Here is a 16,300-nt window from a genome sequence, read left to right as displayed (position 1 = left end):
CTTTTAGCAAACGATCGTACAACTACCTTAATCTTGTTTGCCTTATTTTTACTTGTCGTGCACTTTTTTGGGATTTTTTTGTTTTTCATAGCTTCTAAATTATTTCTTTGCTTCCTTCTTTGAATAATAGTAGCACTGGTTTTAGCATTTTTCGTCAAATCGCGCACAGACATTGGTTTATTAAGCCCAACATCTTTGCTTCAAGATTTGGATCGCTAACTTTAAACCGTTTTAATGACAAAACATGTAAAGGGTACCCATTTGACCTTGCGCTATCAACCATTAATTCACTCAACCGATTATTTCTGCCAAAAATAACCGCCAACGAATATTATACTAAAAGTAGTCTATAGACTTTGATGATGCCTCACATTTATCAACTTTATTGACAAAATTGAATTCGTTGCAAAATTAATGATGTGCCGACAAATTGCCGTCATTGAGGCGTAGAAAATGAAAATGAGCCACAGACAGTGAAATCAAAGTGGAAAAGCATTTATTTAACATTTATAATGCAGCGAAAGCAAAGACCGCGACCGTTAAATAATTAAATTTATTGCGGCTGGGCAGTCAAAGTCCCTGGCGTCTGCAAAGCACTCACAGCCTAACGGTACCCCATGGCTTATGTAGTAATCCCTGAAGCTAATGAAGAGGCGCAAAGGCAAACAAGTTAAAAGGATTTCGCAAATGCATATGAAGGGCAATTTGTGGGGGAAGTAATAGAGCAACAACTTTAAGAGCATTTAAAAAGTAAATATGTATATATGCAAAAAATTAAAATATGTTCGTAAATATGCAAAATTGCGAAGATATTCATCATGCCAACAACAATATTTACACTAACGCTCTTAAAATTCCTGCATTTTCTACACAAATCCGCACATCCAACAGAGGCGCCTTCGCCTTGAAAAGCCACAAGGACTCCCGCACACACACCATTTTACCATTTTTACAAAACAACTTGGTTGTAATGCCGACATACCTCATTGCATTAAGCACCGCCGCGCTAAAGATCAGCTCACTCACTTTCAAGTGTCTCACCACAGCGTTTAGCTTCAGTATACTTTCTTTTTGCATTTCGCCTTTATGCCGCCACTTCTGGGTACACTGACGGCAGCAGCAGCAACACCGACATTGTTGTTGCAGCGTTGCAATGAACTCTCGTGCAAGAAAATTGCACTTGATTCGCGTAAAACAAGTTAATTCCCAGCAGCACTTCACTTTCGTTGCCGACAATACAGCAGCCGCAGTGTACAGACAGACAAACAGACGCGTCCGCCGTCGCTCGAGCGGCAGATGAGAAAGCGAAACGGCGATAGAGTTTGTTTTGACTACTTCAAAGGATTACAAAAGCCCACTTACTTAGTATGTATTACAATGCGGCAGGTTTATAGTCACGTAGGCGAGTTGTTGTTGTTGCTGCTGTGCTGTCGGTTGCGCTGTTGTTCTTTTGCGGTTTGAATGAGAGTAGCTTAAGCTGGTCTTTTGCTCTGAGTGGGGGAATGGAAAGCACACTTTCGCCTTGGAACTCTGCAAGATTTGCATGTACCAATGATGTGTTTCTTAAATTCAAGTGCGAATTTAAGAGTAAGATTTTTTACATAATGTGAATACTTTTATTAGATTACACATCAACTTTTTAATGAAAATATAAAAAAATAAAAAATGGGAAACTTTCTAAAAATTAATACAAGCTTTCAGGGAGTCATGGTTTGCTTAAACCTTTGCTGAAAGCCTCCAAAAGTAGTCTGTTGAGACAAAGTAGTAGTTCAGATGAGAATATTTGTGAACTCCTGTACAAATATAATAGGTAGCCCTGGTAATTGACGCACAGTGTAAAATAAATGTGTTGCCTGAATAAGCGTTTGTCCGGAAGTAATAGGACTGAGTCGATTTAAAAAATTTATTGAACAAATCGTTACAATTCTTTAAAAACTTTCACAATAGGCTCCTCTGCGTCGCTGCAGCGCTGCCAGAGCGTTTTCCAAGCATTGAAGGCCGGAAGGCATTCTCCGGAATAGCCTTGAAAGTGGAGGTGCATGCTGCTTGGATCCCCTTTGTCGTCTCAAAGTGCTTGCCTTTCGGCATTTTCAGGCAAGGAAACAAAAACAGTCCGAGTGGGTTACATCTGGGCTGTAGGGCGGCTGCGGAAGCGTTGTGATGCCGGCCTTGGTTAGGTAGCTGTTCACAAGAAAGGCGATGTGAGCCGGGGCGTTGACGTGGTGCAACTTCTTATCGGCTACGATGTCTTGTCGGGCCCGATTGACCCTTCGTTTGAGTCTCTTGAGGACTTCCACGTAAAACTTGGCGTTGACGGTTTGTCCAGGAGGAAGAAATTCATAGTAGACGGTGCCTTTGATGTCAAGAAAGACAATTACCACCGTTTTCACTTTGATTCTTTCCGTCTTCATCAGCGACCTCTTCCCGGCCCTCCAAAAAGGCCTGATGCCACCAGTTCTTGCTAAAGCAACGTCTGGGTAAGCCTGCTTGATCATATCACAGAGTTTCACACAAAATTTAATCGCTTACCTCTGATCTAACGAACGTTGCATTTTCGGCTTGCAGCACTCACAGAAACACGTCACACGAAACTGTTTGTCTTGACTCTCTAGGTGCTCGGAGACAACTGACCAGCCGCTCGTTCGTTAGCTAGGATCTCTACTGAATCCAGTCGGTGCGCGCACGCTCCGAAGTACAACAACAATTGTTGCGATTTACGTGAGTACCTGCCGACGACGGCCTAACCTCACGGTGCTTTCTTTGAAGCACATACATCAATACAATGCGTTGATCAGCGCCCCAAAGTATAAATGCATTTTGCACGTATACTTTGGTTCCAATTGGTTCAGGTGGATAGGGACACCTTAGCCGCCTTGGTCGGGTACGAGGCCGATCTAAAACCTCTGCCGTACTTTGGGTCCGGCACCCGGCCGCAATGCGACTCCACATTGGACTGAATTTTTCAACCCTGTCTGCCTTTGGGTTTAAACCACAGCCACCACGAATCTCCACAAAGGGCCAAACCCCGTGGTACCAGGTTAAAGTCTCTGGTAAGGCCTTGAAGCTTTTGCTCCTACCAGTTGAGCCCCTAGGACTCAATGACTGGCGACATTTGTCTCGTGAGACCAATGCCTTATACCTGGAATAAATATAAAGCTTATAATAATCATTTCAAGATGAGTATTATAGCACTATTTCAGACATAGACTACGCTGACAAGCAAGTCAAGCCCAGAAAGAAAGACATAGTTCATATGGATTTTAGTCGCCTCTTACGACAGGCATGCCTTACCACGGGTAAATTCTAACCCCTACCCGCAGGGGGAGCTCCGAAGTACAGTCGCGGCGGAAGAAATTCAGTCCTTTTACTTTTCGGACGAATCCTGTAGTATCAGATCCATAAACACTATTTACATTTTCAGCCGCCTGACTCACGTTTTCGCCTTTATGAAAGAAAAACTGTAAAATGTTATTTTTGTCTTTGCTGGTATCCACTTTGAGACGTGCTCAAATAATACTGAGCCAAACAATCACAAAACCGCCAAAAGATTATTTTAGCACAAAATCTTATCTTACTAGCGCCACTTTGTACTTATAAAACAAAATAATGCATTGATTTTTACTGGATCTTATATCAATTAGGCTGAAGAATTGAAACTAGTTGCTTAATAAAAGAAGATATAATACCCGATTATAAACTAGTTTGAATAGCAAGGATTCGTAAATTAGTTATCGAGCCTTTCACGCAATGTGTTAAAAACTGCCGCTACCGAACTATCTTGATTAGTTTTTGGATGGCAGCGTTTTAAAGAGCAACCGCTCGCAGGTACAAATATATGTATATAGAAGTGAAACTTTAAACGACATTTTTCAAAATTGCTGACATCATAACTCAACGAGAAATGTTTGTCTTGACTCTCCAGGTGCTCGGACTGGTCGACTTCAAATTGAAACTGAGTATTCTTGAATATATTTACTATACAATGACCTACGAACTTTTTGATTGTTTGAAAATTGTCATTTTGGCATTAAAAAAATGGACAATTTTTTACCTAAAAGAACAATTTTGTTTCTGAACTACGCCATTTTACCTTCGACTTTAATAACTTTTTGAATTTATTTGTTTCACTACTACTCATTTGGCCGGAATCATGTAGAGCCACTTTTTTTGGCACTTTCGAAAACAGCACATAACTCCGTTATTTTTCAATACTTTTGTAAAATAAATCTTTAAATATAGCTGAAATTTTCATGGGTTACACTGGTATAGCCGCTTAACTTTTAAACTAACCAGATATGGATTACTTGGCACAAGTTGAAAATGAGGCTGAAGAATCAGATCGGTCGGTCACTTATCTTATCCAGTTGATTCTAAACTTACTTAGTTTGATGCTTGAAGTAATAGTTCTAGCAGCGGAACTGAATTTCTTCGGTACTATTAGTTAGTGTTCGCATCATTGTTTATCTAATTTGGAAATGGGACCGATAGCAATATCGGTTGTGGCACTTCTTGAGGGGGTGGAAGTCAAGATTCTTTAAAAACTTATGGAAGTTTTCGGAATGACAACTTCAAATATGGCAAAAGATGTTATTGACATTTTATAAAAAGGTATGGCTATAGCTGTTTCAATTGCCGGCAGTAACAAAAGTGCCTAACTTTATTTGATAGTAGGCAGTATAAAACTGAATTACGAGTATGTTAACTTCTACATTTTAGATCCGACTTTGACATTCACTCATGCCAACTAGTTTTAGGCAAGAATAAGGATTTTGGGCATGGGATTTAGTTTTTGAAGCAAAAATAATATAAAAAAGAAACGAGAATTGTGGTGAAGTAATAGTGGTAATTTGAGGAAGAAACTATAGTAATGTAATGAAACAGAGACAAGTCATGTGCTGAGGTTGAGATAAGCAAACTTACAAAACTTAAGTCTTCTTCTGGAAAAGTCTAAAGCATCGTTACAGAGGCGATCGAAAATCCACTGTGTAATAGTTCCAAATAGAAATGTAGTAACTTGAGAAAATCAACAGTCTCTCATGCAGCAATTGCGACGACATATTACAGTCGAACTTCCCTAAATCGAATCACCATAATCGACAAGTACTTCGAGTTATGGAAGGAAATTTGTATGAAATTTGACTTCCACTTGACTTCTACAGCTAATTAAAGAGTTTGAGTAATTGTTCCTAAAACTTAAGTGCGTGAATTTTTAGTGCACATATGTATATACCAATCCATTAGAGGTTACATGGTTTTTGTTTTTTTTACTCCAATATAGTATTCTTTAAATATCCATATATCTCGCTTAATCATTCAACGAAAGTATTTTTAGACTAGAATTTAAAATTACAAGGAGCTTTCTGAAGTAAACAGGACTTTTTGAATCTAGCGCTCCCTGGTGGCGCCAACTATATATCGACTGGTGCGTTAGAATCTGCTATCTTTATCGATTGTCCAGTGGGAATTTCATGACATTTCATCGATTGGAAGTGAAGTTATTGCGTTTTAAGTGTCAGTATGTTTGTTTTATCGGTGCGAAATTGAGCTTCGAACAAAGAGCCAACAGTAAATTTTGTTTAAAAAAGAATTTATTTTATTAAAAAAAAAAAAAAATTGGTCAAACTTTTACCGAAACGTTTTAATTGATGAAACAAGTTTATGGCGACGATTGCCTATCACGTAGCAGAGCGCACGGGTGGTTTCAACGTTTTCAAAGTGGTCGTGAGGACATAAATGACGATCAAACGTGGTCACCGGAAATTATGGTGAATTACGGAAATTTCATCGAAACTGTGCGTGAATTCATCAAAAATCAGCCGAAATCATCATTGAAAGTCATGGAATTGAACATCTCCAAAACAACGATTTATCGCATTTTGACCGAACATTTGGGCTTACGAAAGGTGTGTGCACGGTTTGTTCAGCACAAATTGACTGACGACCAAAAATTGCTCAGAATCCAACATTCGAAAGACGATTATTTTACAAAAAATCAAATTTTAACCATTAACCACTCTTCGTATTCATCTGATATGGCACCGTGCGACTTCTTCCTTTTCGCAAAAATGCATTTGCCCATGAAAGGATAGCGTTATGCAGACGTTGAAGCCATTTAAAAGGCTTGCACCGACATACGAGGTATGTTCAAAAAGTATCGCGAATTTTGTGTTTTTTCAAAAATTATTTATTTATTCATGAATATCTATTTTGTCCCCTTCAAAGTAATCCCCATGAGATATTATTTTCCAATCTTCGAAGCACTACAAAAAATCATTTTTTTATCTTCTTCAGCTCGTCGTTCGATGCCGTCTTTATCTCGTCAAGAGAAGCGTAACGTCGTCCTTTCATGGGCCTATTCAGGGTAGGGAACAAGAAAAAGTCACAGGGGGCCAGATCTGGGGAGTACGGTGGCTGCGGCATCATTAGTGTGTTGTTTTTGGTCAAAAAGTTGCGCACAAGCAACGATGTGTGAGCAGGGGCGTTATCGTGGTGCAAAAGTCAATTTTTGTTCTTCCACAAATCAGGGCGTTTCTGGCGGATTGCTTCGCGCAAATTGCGCATAACTTGCCAAGCGATATGTTTAGGTCCTCAGCAACTTCTCTAACAGTGTTTCGACGATTGGCTAATACCATTTTCTCCACTTCATTAATTTTTTCGTCTGTTGTTGAACTGCTCAGGCGTCCGGCACGCTCTTCGTCGTTCACATCTTCTCGGCCTTCTGAGAACATTTTGTACCACCGATAAACGTTGCTTCGGTCCAAGGTAGCTTCTCCGTATGCCACAGTCAACATTCGGAATGCATCCGCGCAATTTTCAATTTAATTATTAATTTCGTTTTTCACACAAAATTTGATACAGGTTCTTTGATCCATTTTTTTTGAATAGGTAAAAATTGAAGACGATCCAAAACACGTGCAAGCAAAGCAGCTGTCAACAATTAAATGAACATTAAAAATGGAAAATAAATTGATTTTGGCGAAAAAACCATTTGTTCTGTTTTCTTTAAATCTGCTATTCATATTTGAAGGTTTAAGCTTATTTATGAATTAACTGAATAAATTTTGCTATATTTGTCCGTCTGTTTATACGCAAACTATTTCCTTATTTTCAGAAATCGATCTGAAATTCTGCAAAAGTTCTTTTCTCCCAAAGAAGCTGCTCATTTAACGGAACTGCCGATATGGCACCTCTGTAGCATAAAGCTACCATTCAAAGTAAACGGTCAAGCTGAAGTCCTTATGTAGACAACTTTTTTATTTGACAAGTTTTCTTTGCGAAATTTGTCATGGATTAGTTTTCAAGTCAACGGTACAAGATCCGCACTAATTTTTCAGATCGGACTATTATATCATATAGCTGCCATACAATTTGACTGACCGAGCTCAAGGCCTTGTATGAAAAACTTTTTTATTTGACAAGATATATTCATGAAATTTGGAGGGGGCAATTTTCCAAAGCAACACTGCGATATCCGAACAAATTTTTCAGAGCCCACCACTAAATACAAACTGACTGATCAAAAACAAGTAAAAGATCTGCTTATAAGTGTTTAACGATGTTTGTTGTTATACAAGTATAAACATATAAAGTATCTTTTTGTATAAATAATATTCAAAAGCCGAATGCTATTTAACGCATTTCAACGCATTTCATATATAAATATTTTGCAAATGTCGAAAATCGCACATAAAGTTTTCTTTATCTGCTTTAAATGCATACTTATTATACCTATTATATGGTATATCTATATTTATAGACCTTTTATGGGCTTAAACACATTTCCTCGTCCATACATTAACGACGCAGTTATTGTTACGTAATAGTGTTTATTTGTTGATTGCCATTGTAGTACAATTGTTGTCTACTTGTAGCAACATGCACTCCAATTCAGCTTGATTATATTGTTTTCTGCACGTGAATCCCACTCCTTCTAACATATCCACCGCGCTGTGTGTTGCATTCATGCCGCGCATATATCAGTTGGCAACGAGCATAATAAATGAGGCCCAACAACGCGAGCGGAAACTATGAAGTGCCTTCGTGTGTATGCCGAAAAAGCGCAAAAGTCAACAACAACAACAACTACAACAATGGCGAACGCAGCAACGTTTATTTGTGTTAATCTATTGCCATTCGCGTATGTTACGTATACGCCCCGTGTGGCTTTGTTGAGTGTGCTCATATCGCGCTTCCACTTTCGCAAGTAGCGTTTCGCAAGCGACATATTTCATTCGGTTCCACTTCCTATGCGGTGCTGGCACAACTCACACCTTTTTTTGTGAGATTTTCATTTTTATTTTTATATCTTTTTATTGTTTGTATTTTGTCTTTTCTCTCTTCGCTTTGGCATGAAAGCAAAAAAACTTGTTGCTGATGCGTTTTTAATTATATTTATTGTTTCGTTTTAGTTCACTCTGCTTCGGTGCGCTACTTTGCTGTGCGGCCTGCATGACGCTGGTATTTATGTGCAGCATAACCGTATTGTTTGCGTTGTTGTTTTTGTTTTGAAAATATCTCTTTTTGTTCGCCTGCACCAACTAATGACAAATTTTGCAAAATTACTTGCCGGTGTCATCGTTGCTGCATATGTGGTTGTGTATGTGTGTGTGCGTTTTTGTTGTAGTGCTTTTTATGGCGCTTTCCATGCTTTCACTAAATTACTAATTCTCAACTCATTTATCTAAAGTTAATGATTGCGGCGCACTATTCGCTCGGGTTAAACGATGTGGAAAAACTATGTGTTCATACAAGGAAATGCTTAAATATAATAATAAAACTGCCCAGAGTGAAGTTCAACACATGTTCAAAGTTCATACGGCTTAGTCATTGTGTTCTGAGTAATGTTGTTATGAGTAAAATAAATAAGGTATGGTATGAGTGTACAATAAACTTTCAGCGAATGTCTCATATGGGATCGGCGAAAGTTTTCAAATGCGTGCATAGTTGTTAGTGTAGAATAAGTTAAGAAAACTTTGAGGGTGTCTAATCTTATTTTCTCTCGTTTTTTTGTATAGGACAGTTTAGACACGGTTTAGGGCTTATGTGGGTAAACAGGTAGTAGAGCAAATATATGACAACTTCCTAGGCCTTTGGTAAACTTTAGGGCTAAGCCTGATATGATAATTTATTTTATAAGTACGGAAAAAGAAACTAATTTTATTTAATTTAGGCTTCAATAAACATTTATTTGAATTTATAAAAATCTAACAGAAAAATTTTGGGAATCACGTTTTTCAATGTGATCTTGCCGGATGTCGTTGATTTTAGCAATTCAAATCTCTGAAACAAATTTTAAAACGATATCCTAATTGCATAAGACTGGCTAATAGAACATACGCTTTAAGCTTTATATGAATTTTTTCGCGAAATGGAGGTTATGTAAGGAAATATAAAATTTTTCACGAGATTTGAAAAAATTCAGTCTCAAGGAAAACACGTTTAAGCTGAAGCTGGATAGTGAGTTCGGTAGGGGCAAACAGTTCTATATAAAAATCCCACCAATTACACAGTTTATATTACCTTAAGTATGCGTTGAGCTAAAAAATGTAAATCCTTGACTTGCTAAATTTAATATGTAAATGCATTTATTGGTCCATGGGCACGTTAATTTTCGAAATCAGAAAAAAAGTCACAGTGACCCAAGGCTGGCGAATGCGGTGTCTGAGTGATGACTCTTGTTTCGAATTTGGCCAAAAAGTCAGACACGATCTTACCAGAATGTGACAGCGCATTAGCGTGGTGAAAAATGTATTAATTTTCAGGCCAAAAATGCGGTCGTTTACGACGAGTTGCTTCATTACTTATTCTTCTTTATTGGCGTAGCTATGGTTATAGCCGGAATTTCTTTACTTACGTGCCCCAAAACAGCTAAATATTGTTCTTTATTGATCGTTTGACCTTATTGAACGTATCACCTTTATTTTTTTTTACCGACTCTGGCGAGGTTTGTTCGATTTCGGCTAATTTTTGGAGTGCCCATCGCTAGATCTTTGGACAGTTTCGACGTCATATTCATAAACTCATATCTTGTCATGGTCATGGTATGGTGAATGTAGTGTCCACAGCTACGTTGTCTCTTTTGCGACGTCGTTTTTGCGATGACGTTTTAGCAAACTGTTCAGGTTTTTTGGCGCGAATCTAATATTGACACGCTTCTTACCCAAAATATTAACCAGTTTGTGTTGTATATAAGGGAAGTTGAGATCCGCTGCTATCTCTTTAATGCCAACACTACAATTTTCAAAGACTTTTTCTTTAACTTATTCAATGTTATTGTAATTAGCATCCACTACTTGCATGAAGGAACCTTTCATTACTTTACTGAACGTTCTCACAACGCTTTTCAAGCACAGTTTCTTTAACTTCTTCGATGTTATTGTCGTTACGAGAGTAGGATGGACGACCCTCATGAGACAAATTCATCACCATCTTCGCTGTATGCTTGTGCAACTCAAATATTTAGGTGCGTGATAAAGTAGACTCTCCAAAACACTTTTGTAATATTTTTTAGTCGAAATTCTAATGGAATCTCAAATTCCTCAACAAGCTAATTGGTCAATTTTTGTAAAACACGCACTAATTGACATATGGAGATCAAACTTCACACGAACGCAAAAATATTGTACCAACCTAGGAAAACATTTTTTGTCGTTTCGATTTGGGCGTATTCATGGAGCACTTTGGCTTAAATTTGATCTTTGCTATATATAGTACCCTGTTCTTGAACTAAAATTTCAAAATATTTGAATTTTTAATAGTACGTTCCGAAATAGTGCAATCTTCGAAAAGCTTCGTACATATTCAATTTTCAAAATATTTTTTTTTTGTAGATTGGTATATTGCTAAATGACCAATAAAGCGATTTCGAAAGAAGTTTGCTAATTTCAGTATCAGTATCGATATGCTTGTGAATATGAATGTTAAAATCAATAACAATAAGCCCGTTTTCGAAATTCGTGAAATCATCTGTATACAGTTTCAACTCTAGCTTCATAAAGTTTCGATTGTCTTAGCTAAGCTGAGGTTCCTTGAATTTATTTGACGTGGTAACAGTTCAGTAATTATAATCAGTTTATTAAAAATGTATACATACATACATATGTATATACATTAGAGTGATTCAAAAAAAAAAAATTTTTTTTTCGTTTGGTACTCGGAAAAATAGGTTCCTAGACACCTCAAACTTTAACGTTTGGATTTAGGAAAAAATCATAATCGACCTTTTTTGTAGAGCATTCAATTTCCTACAAAATCTAAGGAACAAGATATTTTTTTAAGTAGTTGGAAGCGAGATATAAATTTTTCTATCTGATAATAAGAAAAAATAGAAAACTGTATGTAGGAGGACCTTCCCGTTACAATTAAAAACTCATGTTTGGAGAGGCTTTCTTAGAGGTGTCTAGGAACCTATTTTAGAGTATCAAACGAAAAAAAAATTTTTTTTTTTGAATCACTCTAATATACATACATATATAGAACAATTGAGTATATTTTCAGCTACTTCATCATTCTCTTGTATTCTGTTTTGCTAACAGAAAAAAAATCGTTTTGGGCAGAGTCATAAGTTTCGTTTGAATATTGTATATTAGCATGTTGTTCGATAAATTGCACATAGGAATCCTCTAAAAGGTGTGTTGCTCCCGAGCTTTCAAAAAAAGCTCTGATTCAAGTGATAATGTTTTCGCAAATTTTTTATCAAAAATAAATAATTTTTAAGAATCCATAGCTTCTGTCTGGCCCAACGACCAAACAATTAATATTATTTTCATTATTTTTTTAAGAAAGATTTTTAGGAAATAACTTTAAAAGAACGCAAAAACCATGAACTATTTCTATGGTCTTAAACTAAAATTCCATTAACTTCTTACTAGCGCACGAGGCCTTGATCTCAGATACAGAGAGGTGGCAAAAGATCTCAACATCTCTTATGGAACGATTTAATAAATTTTGGTTAATGTTTTGTGTATGAAAAAGGTTAAAGGTCGAGTAGAAGCGCTTGACTGAGTTGAGGACCTTACATTTATCATACCTACATTACCAGGTTGATGTAGGTTTTTGACGTCGAAACTGTCTTACAATCTAGCGCATGGCGCATCCAAAAATTGGCTTCAACCGAGAAAATACGTTAAAGACGGCCAAAAATTAGGGTGATGTTCGTTGGTTTCTTTGATTACTGTTGTGTGGTAAATCATAGTTCCAGATAGTTGAAGCGCCTATTTGAGGCAAATCTGTGTGAAGAAATTTCATTAATTTTTCTCAAAGTTAATATGAGGTCAAATCCTAGCACGATTGTGACTGACTTACTAAAGCCATCACTGCCGAGGCTTATAAACAATGTATGGAAAATTGTAAGCATTGACACTGTGTATTGACCCAAATGGAACATTATAATCTAAGTTTTTATCAGTCTGGGTAAAATTTTAATTATATTTAAGTTACTATAATATATATTTTTTTACCTTTATAGACTTCTAAAATGTAACTGACAAATTTCTTTTAATTTTTTTTCAGATTTCAGCTCGGTAAGTGTTTGTAGTAAATTTTATTTCATTTCCAATGATTTAATATAGTCGTAAAATATGGGGAATTCACAGAAAATAATAGTTCTGACAATTTTGTTCTGATACTGGCGTTTATCCCTTCAAAAAGCTTCGTAATTTGTAAGTTTTGTAAAAGTTTGTAAGAGGAAGAAAAAATGTCATCTTAAGTTGTCATATTCTTCTAAATTTGTTATGCATATCTAATTCCACGCATAGAAATTGACTACTAATATCAAAACAAACATTATATTTCTTGTGGTGACCTTAATTGACTCACTTCTACTTCGCACACTTTCTTTATGTTTCGTTCTAAAGAAGTAACTACATTTTGTTAATTCGTTTTATATGAGATGCTGGGAAGTTATGCTTTACAAAATGCTTTCATAAAATATTGGTTAGTCGAAAAAGTTTTTTCGTATTTTGTCAATAGATGTCGTTTTAGTCGTATATCTCCAGTGCTACCAATCAATATGGTGTCGATCCATCGTTGAAAAAATCTATTAATTTATGGAAGAGATTGACCAGGACCGTCACATAATTAGCCATGACATCGCTGAGGAGCTTAACATTCATCATTAAACGTTTTTGAACCACTTAAAAAAGGCTGGCTACAAAAACAAGCTCGATGTTTGAGTACCACATGAATTGTCTGTGAAAACATCTGCGATTGTTTGCCAAAACGAAATGAAATCGAGTTATTTCTATAGCAAATGGTAATAGGAGACGAAAAGTGGATCAAATACGACAATAATATGCGAAAAAGATCATGGTCCAAGCGTGGTGAAGCTCAACAAATGGTCACAAAGCCAGAATTGACGCATCGAAAGGTTAGGCTGAGTGCTTGGTGGAATTGGAAAGGAATCATCCACTATGAGCTGCTCCAGCCTGATCGAACGATTGATTCTACATTTTATTGTCATCAACTGATGAGATTGAAGCAAGCAATCGAAAAAAAAACGGCCAGAACTGATCAACAGAAAGGGCTTCGTCTTCCATCAGGACAACGCTAGACCACACACATCTTTGATGACTCGGTAAAAACTGAGAGAGCTTGGCTGGGAAGTTTTGATGCATCCAACATATAGCCTGACATTGCACGATCGGACTACTATTTGTTTCGGTCAATCCCTTAATGTAGTAAAGTTGGCTTCAAGAGAAGCCTGTGAAAATTACTTGCCGCAGCTTTTCGCCAAGAAACCAGAAGAGTTCTACACTGATGGAAATAATGTCTCTGGAAAAGTGATCTTGCGCATATCGTTGCATGACGGAATTGTCAACATTACAGATTACAATAAAAAATTAAAGATCGTGACATTAAAAATGGCCGAAACGACACTTAGAATTTATATCATCCCTATTGAAAAACCCGGTAGTATATACATATTTGGTAGTGCCAGCACCTTTTTAATGTATAAAAATAATGCAATATCCGAAACAACAAGGAAAACTTTGAGGTTATGTCTTGAATTTCCAAATTTTTGCAAATTGCTTTCCACTCACCTTTGCGTAAAGTTCAATGGCTGCAAATTCGGTTTATTTCCGGCAGTTAGATTTGCACTGGCAGACCAAATACAGAGAGGTTACTCTGGCTGCCCGCAGCTGCTGCAACAAAACAACACAAAGTTCACAATGAAAGCGCGCACTTTTCAATTGCACGTCCTGTTGAGCTGGGCTTCCTGTATATGTGTTATGTACGTATGCATGTGTTCTATGAATGTCGGTGTGTGTAACTTTTTAGAGCTGATTACTCAGCTAGACTTTGGCGCTTCCTGTGCACAACTGTGTCCTGCTGTGGCTATTGTCGCGCCTAAATTTATGCAACTACCACACAGTGCTGCTATTTCACCGCTGAGAGGCGCCAATTCAATTGTGGGCGTGTCTGCTTGTATGGCTATATGTTTGTAATTTTAGTTTTGTATAGCGGCGTTTTTTGTGTATTTCACCAAGTCTTTTGCCGCGTTTTTCGACTTTTGTGTTTGCACCGCGTATTTGCTTTGTGTTGGCGCGCAAACTTACGGCACAGGCGGATGGCTCATTGCATAATTAAATACTTTCCGGTGTGGCGTTGTTGCGACTCTGCATATACAAGGTACATGTTAGAGCTTGTGAATTGTGCTGCAGCGTGGCAAGGCAAACGATAGCGAGCGAGCAGCATAAGCAACAACAACGTAGCGGCTACAACTTACGACGCTAATAAATCACTTTCCATACTTTGGGGCGGCATTGCCATAGACGACTGTGCGCGCGCGAGATAATGCATTGAAAGTGGGGAGACAGACTATGAAAAACAAAAAACTGCAAAAATAAAGAAATAAACATTTCTCAACGGAAGCCAAAGAATTAATTGTTAGTTTGAACAGCGGAAGCTTTGCTGCATTTTAAGTGCTGGATATTGCCGGCTGAAATTTTAATATGACAACTGCAGTGCGGCGCTACCGCGTTCCCATAAAAAGTGTGCAAATTTTACGCGCGAAATATGCTTTTGTCGGAAAATTAAAAAAAAATATGTATAAAAAACTTTATATTGTACGTATGGCAACCGGTATTAAAATTAAAAGTGCGAAAAAATTGCAAAAACAAATAGTGAGAAGAAAATCCGCAGTCAGCGGCGCGTCTGACAACAACAGGAAAAGTTGCTGTTAAGGCTGGGAAACAGCAGCAGCATGCCGCATTAATTTATGGACACATAAATAAACACACAGCCATTTATAGTATATACATATGTGTATGTATGTAAGCTGATGGCGGTGCGTATGAATGCAAAATCATATGCATAAAATTTCATATATTTTCGCATACAAATGCTGCTGTGTGTGTGCTGCCGTCAGGACAAGCTGCCTGCAGGCAAGCAAAAAGTGGCTGCACGCCGTAAGCATGCCAAGAAGTGCGCATAAACACATGCACACTGTCATATTTTTATGTGCATATAAATAAACATGCAAATAATGCGAGCTGCCATGTTAGCATGTGTGTGTGTGTATGCGCTTTTTATAGCTTTTGTTGATGTGTTGTGTGCTGCTCGCTGATTTGTTGCGCTTTTTGTTGTAATTGTTGTTGTTATAATTGTATTTGTTGTTATTACTGTTGTTGTTATTATTGGTTGTTGTTGTTGTTGATATTATTATTGCTGTTTTTATTATTGTTTTTGTTGTTGTTATTGCTTTTTTATTATTTTTGTTGTTATTATTGTTATTATTAATGTTGTTTTTTTTTTGTTTATTCTTTATATTTTTGTTATTATTATAGTCTTGTTTTTGTTGTTCTTATATTGCTGCTGCAGTTTGCGCTATTGAACCAGTAGCGGAAATTGCGTTAAAATTCACTGCCATTTTAGTATGACTAGAGTGGCACTCGCTGCCAAATGCTCGCTGCTGGCTTACTAGCATTTGCTTTGCTACACATTCTACAATTTTTTTTTAATTTTATTTTGTTGTCGCGTTTCATTGCAAAATCACAACTTTGCTAGAGAAAATTACTACATTTCTTTTATTAATTTTTAATATTTATTTTTTTTTAATATTTTTTATATATTTTTTCTTTAAGATTTTTATATTTTTTAATAATTTTGTTTTTTTAATTTATTGTTATTATTTTTTAAATATTTTTTATATTTATTAATATTTTTTTTTTTATTTTTAATATTTATTTTAATTTTTTTTAATATTTTTTATTTAGTACATTTATTTATTTTATTTTTTTTTTACTAATTTTAATTCCCACAATTACAATTAAGTGTGTAATTACCGTTATTAGCATTCAAC

At 36.6% G+C, this 16,300-nt stretch overlaps 1 protein-coding gene across 4 annotated transcripts in view; it reads right to left on the bottom strand.

Moving 5' to 3' along the window:
• Nucleotides 1-14,610, bottom strand: part of LOC126759530 (neurotrimin) — an 88,862-nt gene extending 74,252 nt beyond the window's left edge. For all 4 annotated transcript variants that reach the window (XM_050474391.1, XM_050474392.1, XM_050474393.1 and 1 more), the window contains exon 1: nt 14,040-14,610. The gene's annotated coding sequence lies outside the window, so the exon portion shown is untranslated. The remainder of the gene's footprint in view (nt 1-14,039) is intronic.
• Between the last annotated feature and the right edge of the window lie 1,690 nt (nt 14,611-16,300).

The sequence above is a fragment of the Bactrocera neohumeralis genome, chromosome 5 (genome assembly GCF_024586455.1).
Source record: "Bactrocera neohumeralis isolate Rockhampton chromosome 5, APGP_CSIRO_Bneo_wtdbg2-racon-allhic-juicebox.fasta_v2, whole genome shotgun sequence".
NCBI lineage: Eukaryota > Metazoa > Arthropoda > Insecta > Diptera > Tephritidae > Bactrocera > Bactrocera neohumeralis.
The sequence above is the reverse complement of the archived record's forward strand: the minus strand, read 5'-3'. Positions and strand labels throughout refer to the sequence as shown.